The following is a 17,213-nucleotide window of genomic DNA, read 5'->3' as shown; positions in this document are numbered from 1 at the left end:
ACCAAAACTGCAACCGTGTTGCGAATATAAAATACACCACAGAGCCGGATCCCTCAGGTTTTGAGCGAGTATTTAAATCCCCTTAAAAAAAGGAAGATCTTAAATATAAAAATGAGTTTTGGGATCCGCTCTAACTTTTAAAAATCATTTTGAAGACTCGAAAACACTTTATAGAGTGTTTGGAGTAAAGCTGATTTAATGAAGTAAATCAGTCCCCAGAATATTTAGAAAATGACTGAATATTATTATTTAAATAATATTCCCATAAAGAATAATCTTTATAAAAATAATTGAAGTAGAAGTTTTAAAACTTATACTTGAAACGAGTATTAAATAACCAAAGATATACTTATATGAAAGTACTATCTTTATTTGAATAATCGAAAATAAGTTTGATTATTTACACCTTATTCTTTAATAAAATAAAGAACAAATCTCAGCAAATAATTGGAGTCATAGATCCTCAAATGAATATTCAAAAATATTCATTAAATAATATAAACTGAGTCATAAGCCCTCGAATGAATATTCAAATAATATTCAGATAATAAAATAAAAGGAGTTATAAGTCCTCGAATGAATATTCAAAATAATATTCATTTAATATAAAGGAGTCATACGCCTTCGAATAATATTCGAAATAATATTCAATAATAAAATAAAGTTAAAGTTATCGAATAAACCTTATTCGATTAATAGTTTTGAAAACTATGACCATATATATATATAAGTATATATATATATATATATATTTATATCCATATATACAAAATCTACTCGGGATCCTCGACTCCCGGTTTTAGAAAATATTTTCACCTTTGGGTCCCTGTACTAAGGGTATATGCAAATTACCGCTGTCCTCTAGCATAGGTATTATCAACTGAATCAACAGATATATGGAAAGAATACGAAACAAGCATGCATATATATACCATAGCAGCATGCTTCAATATATAACAACATTTGCTAATAACCAACATGCATCTATCGCAAGATAGTGCATATACACATATACATCACAACAACAGTATAACAGGTAGAAAAACTTGCCTGAGCGACTTGAGGTGATAAAAGGCTCGGGACGAGTTTGGTAACCTATAAACAACAAGTAAGTTGGAATTAAACCAAAGTCACTTGTAAATCTATACTTTAACTAACTTAGACTCTAACGCTTATTCTGCGCTTACTGATTTGCTTAAGTCACTCGGGTACCCTCGGCTCCAACATTTTTAATAATTTAACCTTTACGAGTTTTAAGGCGATTCCTTCGCGAGTGTCTTACCAACTGCCTAACACACTTACCATAAATGTTTCATACATTAATTAACCCTTTTTGGTCTTTAACCTATGTTTCAAAGTAAGGCGAGGGGAAAAGTTTTGTTCGCGAAATGCCGTTACTTGAAACGGTCGTTTCTCCTAAACCGTGCATCAGAATCGAACGAACTACATATCAAAACGAAGCTCGTAACATGAGCTATCTAAAAATGGCAGTGGTCATAATCTAGCAGGGGGTTCTCGGGTCCTAATGTTATGAACAAAAACAGTCCAAAGAAAATCGGACGTTACGACGGCTATGTTTACGCGATTTCCAAATTTTAAACCATTCAAAACCATCCCAATTCAACCTCAAATCCAACATACAACCAACATCCATCCTTATCACATCATAACAACCCCAACCAATTCAATTTTAACATTCATACTTATGCCTAAGCTTAACTTTAATCATACTTAAGTTCTTTTAATCAAAACCACAACATTTACCATTCCATTTCACTACCATTTCAAATCCCAAACTCTAATCACAACAACAAGCTACAATATCACCCTACTAATCAAAATCATCTTATAATACATAGGAATCTAGGGTTTGGAGATGGTATACCTTCCTTGAAGTGGTGGGAGGAGCTAGGAAGCCTTAAGAAGCTTTGAGAAGTCTTAGGAATGCTTGGATCTTCAAGGAAAACAAGAAAAATTTCAAGTTAAAAACTTGAAAACACTATTCATTGTCTTCTTCTTTGATTAAATGAAGAAGATAGAGAAGGAATTAATGGCTTAAACTCATGATATAGCCCTAACTAAGCATGAAGATGATTAGGGAATTAACTCACCAATTTAGGAAGCTTGGATCTTGAAATTTTGAAATTTCTTGCCTTTTGAATAGTAAAAAGCCGAGAGCTGTCAAGAACAAGCCTTGGTTTCTTTTTGATTTTGATGAAAAATGATTTTGCTTGGCTTGGTTGATTTGTTTTTGTGTTTGATTTAGTCAATTACCTTGTTGCCCTTGAATTTGTGTGGTTCTCATTCAACCACACCTCCTTCCTTCCCATGTCATGCTTGTGTCATCCTCTCCTCCTTGTCCCCTTCTCATTGGTTGGGTGACATCATCCTCTCTAATCCGTTTGATTAACTTCCTAATTGTTTGCCTAATGACCGCTGATCTGTTATACGGTTCGCTTAACTTTCGTTTTCGTTTATCGTTTGAAGCATCATACCCGGGATCTTATTACTTAGGTTCCCTTAACCTTTCTCAATACATTATATTTCTTTTTATGATCCTCTATCATAATCCTTTAATTTAAATCCTTTTTATCCTGTTACCTTATACTCAATTCTCTCCGTATCTAGTGGATTTCCGGGAAAAACCAAAGTGTTCGGAATTGGATTCTGACGATCTTTACATACACTTATATAGTACATAGAGTACTAATAATATCCCAGAATATCCATAACAGAACCCCTACATAGTGTGGCGTGAAAAGTTTTCTCATTCAGCTAAAACACTATTCACAAGGGTTACAAAAAGTTGAAAATTTTGGGGGTTATTACAGGATTCATCCATCTACTAGTAGAAAAGGTGACTTAATTGGTATCTTTGCCTGATCAGCAAGATATCGGGTTTACGCCAAAATTCTGTTTTTCCAAATTCATTGGATATTGCAACTCTGTTTATAATTTTCATATCAGAGGTTTTCAAGGAGTGTATGAAATATATATATATATAGGTATATATATATATCGGGACTTAATGAAGTATCTCGTAACTTCATTATTTATAATGATATTTCAATGATTGATTATATCCAAGTCTTTTCTTGTAGTCTCATCTATGTGATGAACTTTTGAAACTGATTATACCTTGAATGTTGGTAGTTCAAGTAGTATTCGGAAAAGATATAAGTATATTGGAGTATCTTGTAACTTCATCTTTTCAACTTATATCTGGTTAATGATTATCTTATGCATGACAAAGATTTTCACAAAAACGTTGAGACAAGGTTAGATATATGAGATCACCTTGTAACGATATTTTTATACAGGTATAAACTGTAACTCTATGTATATTATACATGTTAGAGGATTTCAAAGATTGTGAATAGTATATATGTATATATATACTGAATATTTTGCGACTTGATCGCGTTAAGATATCAACTTGGTTCATTTCTTCTTGACCAAGACTTTCATGAGAACTATGAGAATGCTCATATATTGTTAATTATTATACACATTATTTCGGTGGGCTTGTTGCTCACCCTTGCTTTCTTCTTTCATCACATAACAACAGATAGACAAGATGAACATGACCAAGCTCCCAATTTGCGAGCGGATAGGAAACGTTCCGCAGTTTCCTGTAGGCGTTGATGCCGCTGTAGCTGAGGTAGAAATTACCAATAGGCCAGGCTTTCAACTTCTGATGTACCAGACTTATGTATCTATATGAATTGTAATAATAGCAAAGAAATATAAATTTATTAAGAAACCCTTTTGAGGTGTAATGGCTTATAATTGTGGAATAAAACGACTTATGTTATTTTTGGTATTCATCTCTGAGACTATAACTTGTGGTGTGTGTGTGTGTATTGTGGGGTCACAGTCCGTAGTAGTTGGATGTTTAATAAGATTAAGTGTTATTATGGGAAATGGAACTCGTGACAACCCGGATCCCCGACCCCAGATTTGGGGGTGTTACAAGTTAGAACCATTTTCCATTGATAACAAAAAGTAGCCAGAATTACACATCAAGACAACAATGAGGCCTCTTCATCTAGAGCTAATCTACCTCAAAAAAGAAAATGGACAAAGGATCACCCCTTTGAGCTCATCATTGGTGATGTATCTTCTAGAGTTCAAATAAGGAGAGCAACTCAAAAAGAATGTCTATATAGCAGTTTCCTATCTAAGGAAGAACCAAAGAAGGTAGAAGAAGCTTTGTTGGATCCTGATTGGATTTTTGCTATGCAGGAGGAGCTAAACCAATTTGAAAGGAATAATGTTTGGAAGCTGGTATCCAAGCCTAAAGGAAAGAATCCAATAGACACCAAATGGGTATTCAGAAACAAGATGGATGAAAATGGCATAGTAGTCAGGAACAAAGCTAGATTGGTTGCTAAGGGCTATTGTCAACAAGAAGGAATAGATTTTGATGAAACCTTTGCTCCTGTTGCAAGACTTGAAGCCATCAGAATCTTCTTAGCCTATGCAGCCTATGCCAATTTCAAGGTCTATCAAATGGATGTCAAGAGTGCCTTTCTAAATGGAGATTTGGAGGAGGAAGTCTATGTTATTCAGCCTCCTGGTTTTGAAGATCCAAATCTACCTGATCATGTATACTATCTTTTGAAAGCACTCTATGGATTGAAGCAAGCACCTAGAGCCTGGTATGACACTTTGTCAAAGTTTCTTATAGAGAATCACTTCACTAGAGGTACTGTAGACAAAACTTTATTCTTTAGAAATGTTAATGGCTCTAGCATACTTGTTCAAATTTATGTAGATGACATTATTTTCGGCTCTATAGATGAAAAACTTTGCAAAAAGTTTGCCAAATTGATGCAAAGTAAGTCATGAAATGAGTATGAAAAAGTTTACAAGTTAAGCAAGTTAGTGATGGAATATTCATTAGTCAAACTAAATACATTTATGATCTTTTAAAGAAGTTTGAACTAATGGATTGCACATCTGCAAAAACTCCTATGGCCACTGCAACTAAACTTGAATTAAACACTACTGAAAAGTCTGTGGATATTTCAAGTTATAAAAACATGGTTGGCTCACTTCTATACTTAACAGCTAGTAGGCCAGATATAATGTTTGCTACATGTCTTTGTGCTAGATTTCAGGCTGATCCTAGAGAATCTCATTTAATTGCTATTAAGAGAATTTTCAGATATCTCAAAGGTACACCAAAACTTGGCATTTGGTACCCTAGAGATTCTGGTTTTGATCTAACTGGTTATTCAGATGCAGATTATGCAGGTTGTAGAATTGATAGAAAAAGTACAACAGGAACCTGTCAATTCCTAAGAAACAAGCTTGTGTCCTGGTTCAGTAAAACCAAAATCCAGATTTTACTTCCACAGCAGAAGCTGAATATATTGCTACTGGCAGTTGTTGTGCACAGATTTTGTTGATGAAAAAACCAATTGCTAGACTATGGTCTGTAAGTGGAAAGAATTCCTATTTTCTGTGATAACACAAGTGCAATTGCCATCGCTGAGAATCCAGTACAGCATTCAAGAACAAAGCACATAGACATCAAGTACCACTTCATAAGGGAACATGTAATAAATGGTACTGTGGAACTACATTTCGTTCCAAGTGAAAAATAGCCTGCAGATATATTTACCAAGCCGCTGGATGAATCCACCTTTTCAAGGTTGGTAAGTGAGTTAGGTATGCTTAATTACTCTAGAATCTTTTTAGATATTTTGCAAGTTATAAAGCAGCCAGAAATTTAATTGATTTTTCAGTCCTGGATGAAATTTTGGCTAAGTCAAAATTTACATCCCGACGGATGATCATTATCCATCGAGTTCGGTCGTCCGTCGGAATACAATTTGTTAATAAAATCAATTATCTTTCTGGAATTTTTATAACTTGACGGATAACTGTTTTTCCTCATCCGTCAAATTGTTTAAATCTTAGCCGTTAATTTTCTAAACATTATCCATCAAGTATCCTTACAGTTTGTAAGCATAACACGACAGATAATTGATGGAATTTTTACAGTTTATCTTTTTAAACGGCTATTTTGGGCAATTTTTATTGGTCACTTTATTTTACTTTATTATTTTTTATAGTTATTTTTGAGATAGTATAAAAGCAAAATTCATTTTCATTTCTTTTCTTTTATCATTCTCAATTCATCTGCTCTAACTTCTTTCTTTCTCAAAAGCAACTACCCTCTCTCTCTCTCTGCAACTTTTACTCTCTAACAATGGCACCAGTCATCAAAATCATGTCTCAAACTGGCTTTATCTATGAGAAGAACAATTTCACTGCTCTAGTGAACAAGAGGATTCAACAGTCTGGGGACTACCACAAAATGATGGATTTTGTGCAAGGCTGTAAGCTCAAAAATGCCATGTTGGAGTCTCCCACTATCTACTGTGAAGTTGTGGAGGAAATATGGACGACTGCAGTATACAACTCAACTGATAAGACCATCATTTTCACTATTAAAGGTAAGGAATTCTGTGTTAATAGTGACATTGTTAAAGCATGCTTTAAGATTCCTGATAATATTATCACTACTCCACACACAGACACTGATATTGTTAACATGTTAAACTCCATGGGTTATGCACTCTTCACCTCTAAATTAAGTGAAATTAGGAGATTGGGTCTTAGGAAAAAATGGAGTTTTCTGTGTGATGTAGTTATTAAAGTATTTTCTGGAAAAATTAGCAATTTTGATTCTGTTAACATCTCCATGCTCAACATGCTTTACATGCTAGTAACTGATAAATACTTCAATTTTAGTGATCTAGTCTTGTTTGAGTTGGGGTTTAAGTTAATGGATCTTAATAAGAGGGGTAAGAATGTTTATTATGCTAGATTTTTCATGATGCTTGCTAACCACCTCTCTGAGGGTATTGTGCTTGAGAACCCAACCAACAAGTTAGATTGTTGGGTTCAAGAAAGAAGAATTATTGCAGATCTCAATAGAGAAGATCACCACAAAGAGGTGCCACTCTTCTACTTTCCAGTAATGGAGGCACCTCAGGTAAGTGAGGTAATTTCAACTGTCTTTACTCTTCCAACCTCAACCATTTCTTTGCCTTCTAGTGTAGCAGTGCCATCTGTGTCAATGACCAGATAGATGCTTACCCAAGCTACCAAAACCAAAGTTTCAAAACCAAAGACAAAGAAAACCGCCTCTGGTGTCTCTCAAAAGATGCTAGTTGTAAAATCCACTAAATACAAAGAGGGGAGTGTGAAGGTGAGAAAGAAAGGTTAGGGACAGGGTGAAAATCAAAGAAGCCCTAAGGATAAGGATGGTGAGCATAGTGTTCCCAAACCAAGCCACACCACATTTTCCCAACAAACTGTTGTTGTTAATAAGGACAAAATCTCAATTCTAGTTTCATCCTCCCAAAATGATGTAACTATTGAAACAAGCTCTCAACCAGGAGCACAAAACAAAAGGGGTAGGGATACAAGTTCACCACAAACCTACACAAGAAAGAAGAAATCTAAAACCCTTGGGGATGCACAGGGTACACACATAGTGCAAACTGGAGCTAAAGACCTAGTCACGACACCATCTCAAAGTCAAATTGATGTGGCTCCAACAAATGTGGAGTCACAACCAAAATCTGTACAAATTGAAACACCTCCAACACCAAATTCTCCTACACACTCTTTGGATGTTGACATGATTCAAACATCACAACCATATTCTCCATCTTTAACTCTGTTGGAGAAGCTAAAAATCTATACAAGTGAGCATCATCTTCTAGATGATTTGTAGGCTCACTTGCCATTTCTTTCTGAGGCTGTTGAGACATCTGTGCCAAAATTTTCATCAATCTGCACAGAGTCCACAATAGTTTCCACTCCAAACTCATTCATTTCTACTCACTCGATGGATATTTTTCATCCGTCGAGTAGTAATTGTATCCCGACGGATGTGCCTAACAGCAGTCATCCGTCGAATAGTCAAATTAATAAACCGATGGATATTTCTCATCCGTCGGGTGTCTCTGCACAACTCCAAAGTTCAACTATAGTTACGAGTGCAGATGACTTAGTAATTGTGCAATCACTATTAGGATTGAGGGAAGGTAGTGACATGAGTGAGAGTCTGGGATGCTCCGAGGAAAAAGGAGAGAAAAAGAGTGATCCAATGCACTCCATTTCTTCAGGACTGGCAAAAGTGAGTGTGAGGAGTCCCACCTTAGATGGTGAAGGTGAGGGTGTGAGGGTGGGGAGCCAAGGTGAGACCTTGATACAAGAAAAGAAAGTTTATGAAAGTAATGCAGGTACAGGAGATATAAGGGTGGGTGTTATTGGAAGTGAGTTAATGAATGTCCAAGATGCTAACAAGGAGGAACTATTTCAGCAAAGTCAAGCTGTTGTAGATTCTACCTCCTTGGATGCTGAGGCATTTACTCACCCTGTTCCAGCATATCAACTTCTAGCTGTACAGGGCAATGACAATGCAGAAAGGATGCTAAACTTGGTGCACACCATACAAATCCATGCAAAGAGCTAAGGATGCCATCAAAGTTTTGCCTTCAATAGCTGGTGATGTTGATTATGAGACTGGTGGCTCAGAAAAATTCTTTGGAGGTGAGGGTGGAGATAGTGAAGAAAAGCCATTGGACATAGGGGGAGAAGTAGGCCCTAGTTCAAGATCAGGCATGCCATCTTGGGCATTTTCAAAGCAGTGTGATTAACACTATTTCAAGACCACTCTCATCCAACTTATCAACCAAACACGGTCTGCACTTCAATCAACCATAAATGATAGCACCAAGAAGCTTCTGCAAGCATATCTTGCATCTCTCCAACTACAGCAAATATCAGGCTACCAACAAAGTCAAAATGTGTGACACCCCCAAATCCTTGGTCAGGATTGGGTGTCACTACACAACTTTAAATAATAAAAATCTGTATATTAAAATAAATATACAAATAACCCCTCATTAATCAGGATCACTTACAGGTTATATATGAAACAAGAATCTAATCTTCTAAAATTTATATTGTCCAAATACAACTTCATTAGCCCATTACTACTTTTCTTGTATTGATCACTCTGACACCTCCAGATTTCTTCAGCTGGAATCTCACCACTTTTGTTGTTTATTAAAAGCTATTCACTTTTATCCTCATTTGATACTGAAAGAAATAAGAGTTCAAAATGCAAGAGTGAGCCAAAAAAATGCCCAGCAAGTATCATAAATGGTTTCCAAGTATCAGATCAGAAAACTATTGGAAATGATTGTTGAATGATTTTAAAAATGTCTTTACATATTTAAATAGTTGAGTGAACAAAACTTCGGCCCTCATTGGCCTTTAATCATAAATCACATTTTTCTGTAAAAGAACAGTGATCGTTTCAATATTTCATCCTTTAGAATCAAATCTTTGTTTGATTTGTAATTATGAAGTATTCGGGAAGGAATGCCGTTAATGGCGATCAACAATAAATTAGACTGGACACTAAAACCAACATATACACTATACCCTGCTGATCAGTCAGGATACAATGTGGATCTATACCCAACTGTATAGATCCATTCAGGTACCTAGGCATTATCGCCCAAGGGTCCGGTCCATCCCCGGTCTATAGGGCATAGCTCATCGCTAGCCCTCACAATAACCATCCATCCCATAGAGTATTTTGATATCAAATCATTTTGAATTCAAAACATCCCAACTCAGGGTTTGCAAATAACCCGAAAGAATGGGTATTTTCTCAAGAGAGCAATCGAATTATAGGAACAATAATGAAAAGAACGGTCGTAATAAGAGTAATTGCAGCGAAATATAAAACAGTTAACTATTCTGAACTTAGAATATGAACGAAGAAATATTTGCGATATTTTAAAGAAAAGTTCGGGAATACTTGCCTCAATTGATAATCCTCTTATCTTTAACTAGATGCCATATCACTTAGTCTTGTTGCATCGGTATTTCCCTGGACAGGCTACTTGACCTTTCTTATCATTTACCCTCTTAGGTTTATCTTTATTCTGAATCCACTCGTTTCATTACTACACGCAGTCAGGATTTACTTCTACCATCTCTATCTGGCTTTGAATGCCTTGAACTATGTGTATCTATCATAAATAACACTATTCAATGAACTGACAATATATATAATTGTCTAGTCTATACGTTTATCTTTATCATCTACCCGCCCGATAATAACAGATAAGGATCACCTTTAATCATATAAAGTTTAATAGACACGTGAACTCATAGTTCACATAACAAATAAACACGCAAGGCACGTATCACATATTTTATATAACACATAGTCACATAATTCATGTAGCATATAAGTTGAATCGTCAAAAGATAAGTCTCGATATATTTAGAATTGGAATCGGGTCAAAAAGAGTATTTTATCGATTAATAACCAACTCAGAATGATTCATAAAACAAACACCCTTTTGATACAAAAGAAATTAGGGCTCGAAAGTATTTTTAGTGAAAGCAGAATATTTTTCTAAGTCTAGAGGCGTTCGTTTCGTATTAAACGGACGAACAATTGATTTATTATGAATTTAAAACATTTTTCGGAATTAAAACGGGTCTCCGAATCATTTTATAATTAAATAATAGCGTTCAAATATCAGAATCTGACTTTAACATAATTTTATAATAATTATCGACCCTTGAAAATAATTTAAAATATTATTTTAAAGCTCGAAACTATTTTTCAAAATTTTTAAATCAATTTTAAATAATTAAATCTAATTATTAAATCAATTAAAATTAATTAATAATTAATTAAATTAATTAATCAATTAATTATAAATTAACCGATAAATTAAAATAATTAAAAACTAATTAAAATTAATTAATAAATTAATTTCGATTTATTTTTAAATAAATAAATAATTAAAATAATTTTCTGAATTTAAAATAATTAAATAAACTGTTTTTCTGATTTTTAAAATAGTAGAAGTGTCGTTTTTAAAATAAAGTAAACAGAAATCCTATTTTCGTAAAGTTTTGAAACTAAAATACGGAATTTATACTTTTTGCAAACAACAGGGGATCAAATTGTAATTTATCCCCCCTGCCGCCTGCCCCGCCGCTACGCCGCCACCGGCAGGTCGCCGCCCGGCTTTTCCTTGCACGAAAACAACCCAGGAAGTGCAGATTTGAAGCTCTCGTTGCCAGGAACCATATTATGGAGTTAAAATTGAAGAAGGACTTCGGTTTTAGCCAGAAATCCCGGTCGAAATCTCGCCGCCAGCGAGCTTCAAATTTTTTCGGCGAGCTGCTATATTTAATCTCTGATTAAACTACTAGTACCAATCGAATCCTCAAACAACGATCTACAATCTGATGTAACTCGTTTCAACCCAGAATCATTAAAAATAAAACCCCCAAATCGAATTAAGAATATTCAAACAATTATAAACCCTAGTTTACAATCCGAGAATCAAACTCAAATTTAACCGTGTTACTGAACTCCAAATTTGACATATAATATACCAAAATGACCAAAGATCTACACGATTATGCCATCAAATCATATCAAAAACATCAAGAACAAAAATTCATAATTTAATTCATAATTAATTAAAATTAAAATAAATAAATATGAAATTCACCTTGATTTCTGCACTAAAATGGTTGATTGATTCAGAAAGTACTTTTCGAGAGCTTCGTTTTGATATATCACATGCTTAAATCGGAGTTCGGTAATGCCTTCGTTCGTACGTTTGATTTTCAAGAAAGTATCATTTTTAGGGTTTTTCTCTGTAATTACTATATTTTTACTGGTTGTAAATGAATAAACGAATAAATTGAAATAAGAAATATGCTATTTATATTTACGAAATATTGGTTCGTTCTGGATTGTTTTGGATCGTTAAATTACTTGCTTAGCCGCTAAGTAATTGCAATAACGATCCGATTTGATATTTGTTTTGGTTAATTATCCCAACTGGGTTTTTTTATAAAACACTTTATACGAAAATAATGTAATAATATCCCGTCTTTCGAAAATACGGGTTTTGTTGATTCACCGAAATGATTATTGTATCGAGAATCTTGCATCGGGCGGCGCATGGATCAAACCGTAATCTAGATCGAAAAAGTCAAAACACGGAAAATGTCTGGTATTACCAGATTAGGTTAGGAAGGAGTTTTTGGAAGAGTTTCGGGTTGTAAAACCGTAAAAACGGTTGAAGTCGGACGATTCCCGGCTTTATAAAATAATTTTATAATTATTCAGAAAATAGATAATAATTCATAAATCATTATAAAATCATATAACACTCCAAAAATTACCAGAAAAATATCTTAATTATCCATATTTTATTCTGGACATATTAAAATTAATATACTCACATTTTATTAGATAAAAACATCCAAATAATATTATCAATCATCAGGTAATTCACCAAAAAATTTATATAATATTCACATAATAATCATATATTTATACCAATAATTAGACGATATTTCTCGGATGTTACATCCTTCCCCCCTTAAAAGGATTTTGTCCTCAGAATCACGCTAAGGAATAATACTGATACTTTTCAAGTATATCACCTTCATTTTCTCAGGTTAATCTCTCAACCTTATAATTTTTTTTATTATAACTTTAACGTATAATATCAATCTTTCCATAATAGCCTCTCGTCAACATCATATTCTATTTGTTGCTTGTATAACTCATTTCGACTCTCCATCTCCTATATATAATGGAACTAAGTTACTCCTTCTGGATATATACATATAAATGTCCTATAAATTCGCTATACAGGTATCGGTGAAGCCAACTCACTTCCATTTATCTTGCCTATTTTACTATCTAGGAGGAACCAACATAACACATCTTAATTCTCTTTTTCTTTTTAATTCTAGTAACTCGTGCTTATGTGCGTTTCCAACTGTTACTCGGTGTTGAACCTCGTCCTCATGTTTCTTCGGTCAAATAACCTAACTTGTAATCGTTTCCCATCGCATTCGAGGCTCTTTAATCATTCCCGTAATCTTCTTCTTCATTTGTAAATGATGTACTGAGATCGTGGCGTATTTGATTTCTGACGTTGACTATGTTATTTTCTAAGTATCTTTCTTATAATTCCTCAGATCTCATCACTTTAACCACAACTCAATGGTCTCTTACTAACATTAAATCTGTCAGTTACTCACGAAACCTGAATCAACCTTCATTTTATACGTAGGGAGCTAAATTACCCTTCTTAATCATATACCTTTGAACATCTTATGAACTCGATATGCCTGTAATAACAGGGTCAACCCATTCGTAACCGTTCTATCTATCTCATTGTCTCGATGGACTAACTTAATTTATACTAATCTGCTTCTCTTTCTAATTCGAATAATTTGTGTTCATGAATCTTCCATTTTCCCCGACTGTTCTACGTTACTTTCTACGTCTCCTTCTATTCGGTTAGTCTGGCCTATGATCGTTTTCAATCGTATTCGAGAATCTTTAGCTGGTCTCTTTTATTTTCAACCTGTCTGATATACTGAACCCATGGCGTGTGATGCTTCGAAATGTTCTAAATCTATTCAAAACTAAAAATTAAAGGAAAATTTCGACAATTGCATTTAACTAACCACTTTGTAGTATACTTCAATTTCTTTTCAATCACTATCATGTATATTTATCGAGCGAGAATCTTTTATTATCTGAAAAGAAATATTAGTTTGGAATGAATCATAACTTTATTTAAAACCGAATTCTTGGTACTAATACTTATTTTGTTGTCATATCAAATTAGATATCAATATGAACTTTGATGCTCACAACATTCCATACCGAAGTCAACATCAATCATCTATATTAATACCACCTTTGATATCTAACAACAAAGTAAGTATCAGTATAATCCAGAAGTCGGATCAAAACCTGTTCTTAATTCCTAACTTTTCCAATTCCTTTGTCCACTCTCCAGCAATCTTAGTGATACTCACTCTTTCTTTCCTACTCAAAACATCTATCTCTAAATGGATCTTGCTTGGTTGGTAATTAACCATACTTCCATAGCTCATAAGTAATTATAACCAGAGTTCATACCTTTATAGCTTAGAACGCAGTTACTAATCCTTCGCATGCATATCTCCAGGTGTTCAACTTGGTCTTCCTTAGTTCTTGAAAGGGGCGAGGATGTTATTAATAAATACAATTACACTATCCAATTATTCCTTATACACTATGTTCATTTAATCTTCAGACTTGCAATTTCTGATAACCGATGCGTAACTTCATACCTCCCTTCTCTTTTCTCCATGATCACCTTTGTGTATAGCGTGAAGTACTCTTTATTTCATATTCTTTCATTCCACATTTCTGAAGTTTTCCTTCACTCAATATCTCATTTTTACTGGGTTATATGATACAGGGCTTTTGATACCAGCTCGATAATATGCAGTAACCAATGAGAAATTCTTACATCATTTCCCGAGGTAACCTTGGTAAATCATTTGTTAGAACCATCGGGCTTTGCTTTATATCTAAAGAATTCCGATATGATATTTATTGTAATGTTCTTTTTTAACAGTTCGCCACTAATACCTTGGTTTAATCTCCCCTATTTACACGCATTCTTTGAATGAAATTTCTATCTTCAATTATCGGCGCTTTACTTCATTCTCCTATCAGTTCCGACACAGCTGACGCTCACAACTTGCTTATATCCTGGACTATTTTATAAAATTTCTTAATCATCCTTTTGATTCCACTTCTTTTCTTATTTAGTTTTTTATTCTCATTACTCATTCATTCTTTTAACATAAGGAATGCCTTTTCTTGATAATATTCATATGTACATTATTAGCTAAACCATTTCTGAAATTAATAAGAGGCTTTTATTTATAATATTTAAGTTCTTACTGACAGAATTATCAAAATTCATCGATAGTTACTTTCTTAGCCTCACTTAATCATTATTGATCGCATATTTGGCTTTTTCCCAATTGATCAACATTTCTTTTTCCTGAGTTCACATGCAGACTTCGTCAGTCTCTATCTTATATCGGATACTTGGATTTGCGAGTTTCCCAGTATTTCACAGCATCTTTCATTAAATCATAATTCAACATGGATGTACGTTTACGTCTTTCATGGAGTATTATTACAGATGATAACACTTCTTTACTCTATCTTGAACCTTCAGTTCTTGAAAATACTCTTCTTACTAGCATGTACCAATTACTTTATGTTCATCTTGTTTGTCGAAAAGGGCGTATTTATCTAAATAAATCTCTCACATGTCTATAGTAACATCACGCCAATTCTACTAAACTTTCGATTCCTACTAATACCATTACTTCCTCCAACTTGCTAACTGCTTTGATTTCATATCTGAAAATCATGTTAGAGCTTGACTCAATCTAATTGGAATCGATCTCCATTTAACTAACCATTAGTTGGTAAAGTTGATCAATTAACTCTTTTAACTGATCACTTAAACCAAGTGGAGACTAGCTAACTGAAACCAAAGACCAATTACATAAAGTTGGTTTGATCATAACATTCTTCCTCAAGAACCGAAATCACAACTATTTAGAGTACAACTGGGAATGAGAATATACTTCTTTATCCTTACATGTAGGGTAATTTATGAAAATTTGGGCAGCATTTCCCCTATATCATTGACTACTAGTCGGACTCAAGACGACACCATCAATCAACCAAATCGTCCACAATCATATCCATTCACTTCCATTAACCAAATTCATCCATTCACCATAATTCAAACTATATCATTCTGACCAACATTTGTATAATTAATTGGCATAACATATATCTTTTTGAAATGGGACTAAGGTCTTAAACCAACAATGATTACTATAACCACACTTTTCTCAATTCTTTCAGAATATTACAAAATTTTATTAGCGAACTTTAAAATTTATTTTGTTGTTTCTAAATTTTTTATTTCGCAAGTCTCTTAACTTATCCCTTACCATTACTAATTGGGTATAGTTACTTTTAAAATTATGCTGCATCCTTCAACGAACTACACCAATACTCCTTCTTTGATAATACACACTCAATTTCATTAGTGAGTTTATTTACCTTTCAATAACCACGCAGGGTCTTAATTATCATCGTCACAATCGGGTGAAAACTCCATCATCAGTTCGTTATTTCTTAAAAGGTCTCGCAGTTGAATCACCATTACTCTATCTCCACTTATGTTCTCGTATCGAACTTTCTTCACTGACCCGGTAAAGGGTATTAAATTCATCATAACTTATTTACTCAAAGTAAATAACTTCACAATTTCTTGAAGAACACGTTCAAAGTTTGTTTGCAATTAAGATTTCTTTAATCTTTAATCTTTACAACAAATGTCTTTCCGTGACGAAGGGATGCTTCATGTATTAATTATCTGTCTGATTCAGTGTTCAGAATTCCCTTGATCTCCGATTGTTGTCCCATCACTCGTTCGCTTTGAATACAACCTTACTGCTTTGTTTTATAACTAATTTATTTGTTACGGTTCGTCAGTCATTCATTTTACGTCGAAATCCTCTGATTTGAAGCGCATAATGTTTATGCAATTTATCGTACGGATGAGCTCCTCGTAACACGAACCACTGTCTGACTTGATGTCTTCGCCACGTCCATGTTATCGATGAATTCCTTCTTCCTTACCCGCAGATGTCCATCATTTATCGGTTTGCAGTCGTATATATGCTTGTTGTATGATTCCACGTGCCACACTATTTCATTTCTTTTGCAATCGTCAGAGAACAGACTCTACGCAAGAGGAGAGTTTACGAATATGACTTTGATTGAAAACTAAATAAGGAATAATAATGCCACAAACGATTAGGAGAATTTGTAATTCAGTAAATTGAAGGAAGAAGAATGAGTGAAGATTTAGATGTGAATGAGACAACCATATTCGTACTCAAGATGGCCAGTCTTTCATACTTTATGGCATACAACACATGATTAGGTGGCGTCCCACCCGACTCTTCATCATTTCGACAAAGCGTCATACCACAACACTGTTTGTCTCAATCAGAAATCAGTGATTTGAGGAGAGAAACAATTCAGAAGGAATACAACAAATTTTTTTTCATCTTTACCTCATATGATTTATCCACAGAAGAAACTTATACGTATCCAAGAATCAAGAAGAACATATGCTATCGTATTAAGAAGAGGAATTTTAATGTTGATCACCTTCCATACTTCACCTACGTATGCCTTCAGAAACTGATCGAATGAGAGATTTACAATTTAGGTC

Source organism: Apium graveolens, chromosome 4, assembly GCF_009905375.1.
Source record: "Apium graveolens cultivar Ventura chromosome 4, ASM990537v1, whole genome shotgun sequence".
Taxonomy (NCBI): Eukaryota; Viridiplantae; Streptophyta; class Magnoliopsida; order Apiales; family Apiaceae; genus Apium; species Apium graveolens.
This window is presented reverse-complemented; position numbering follows the sequence as displayed.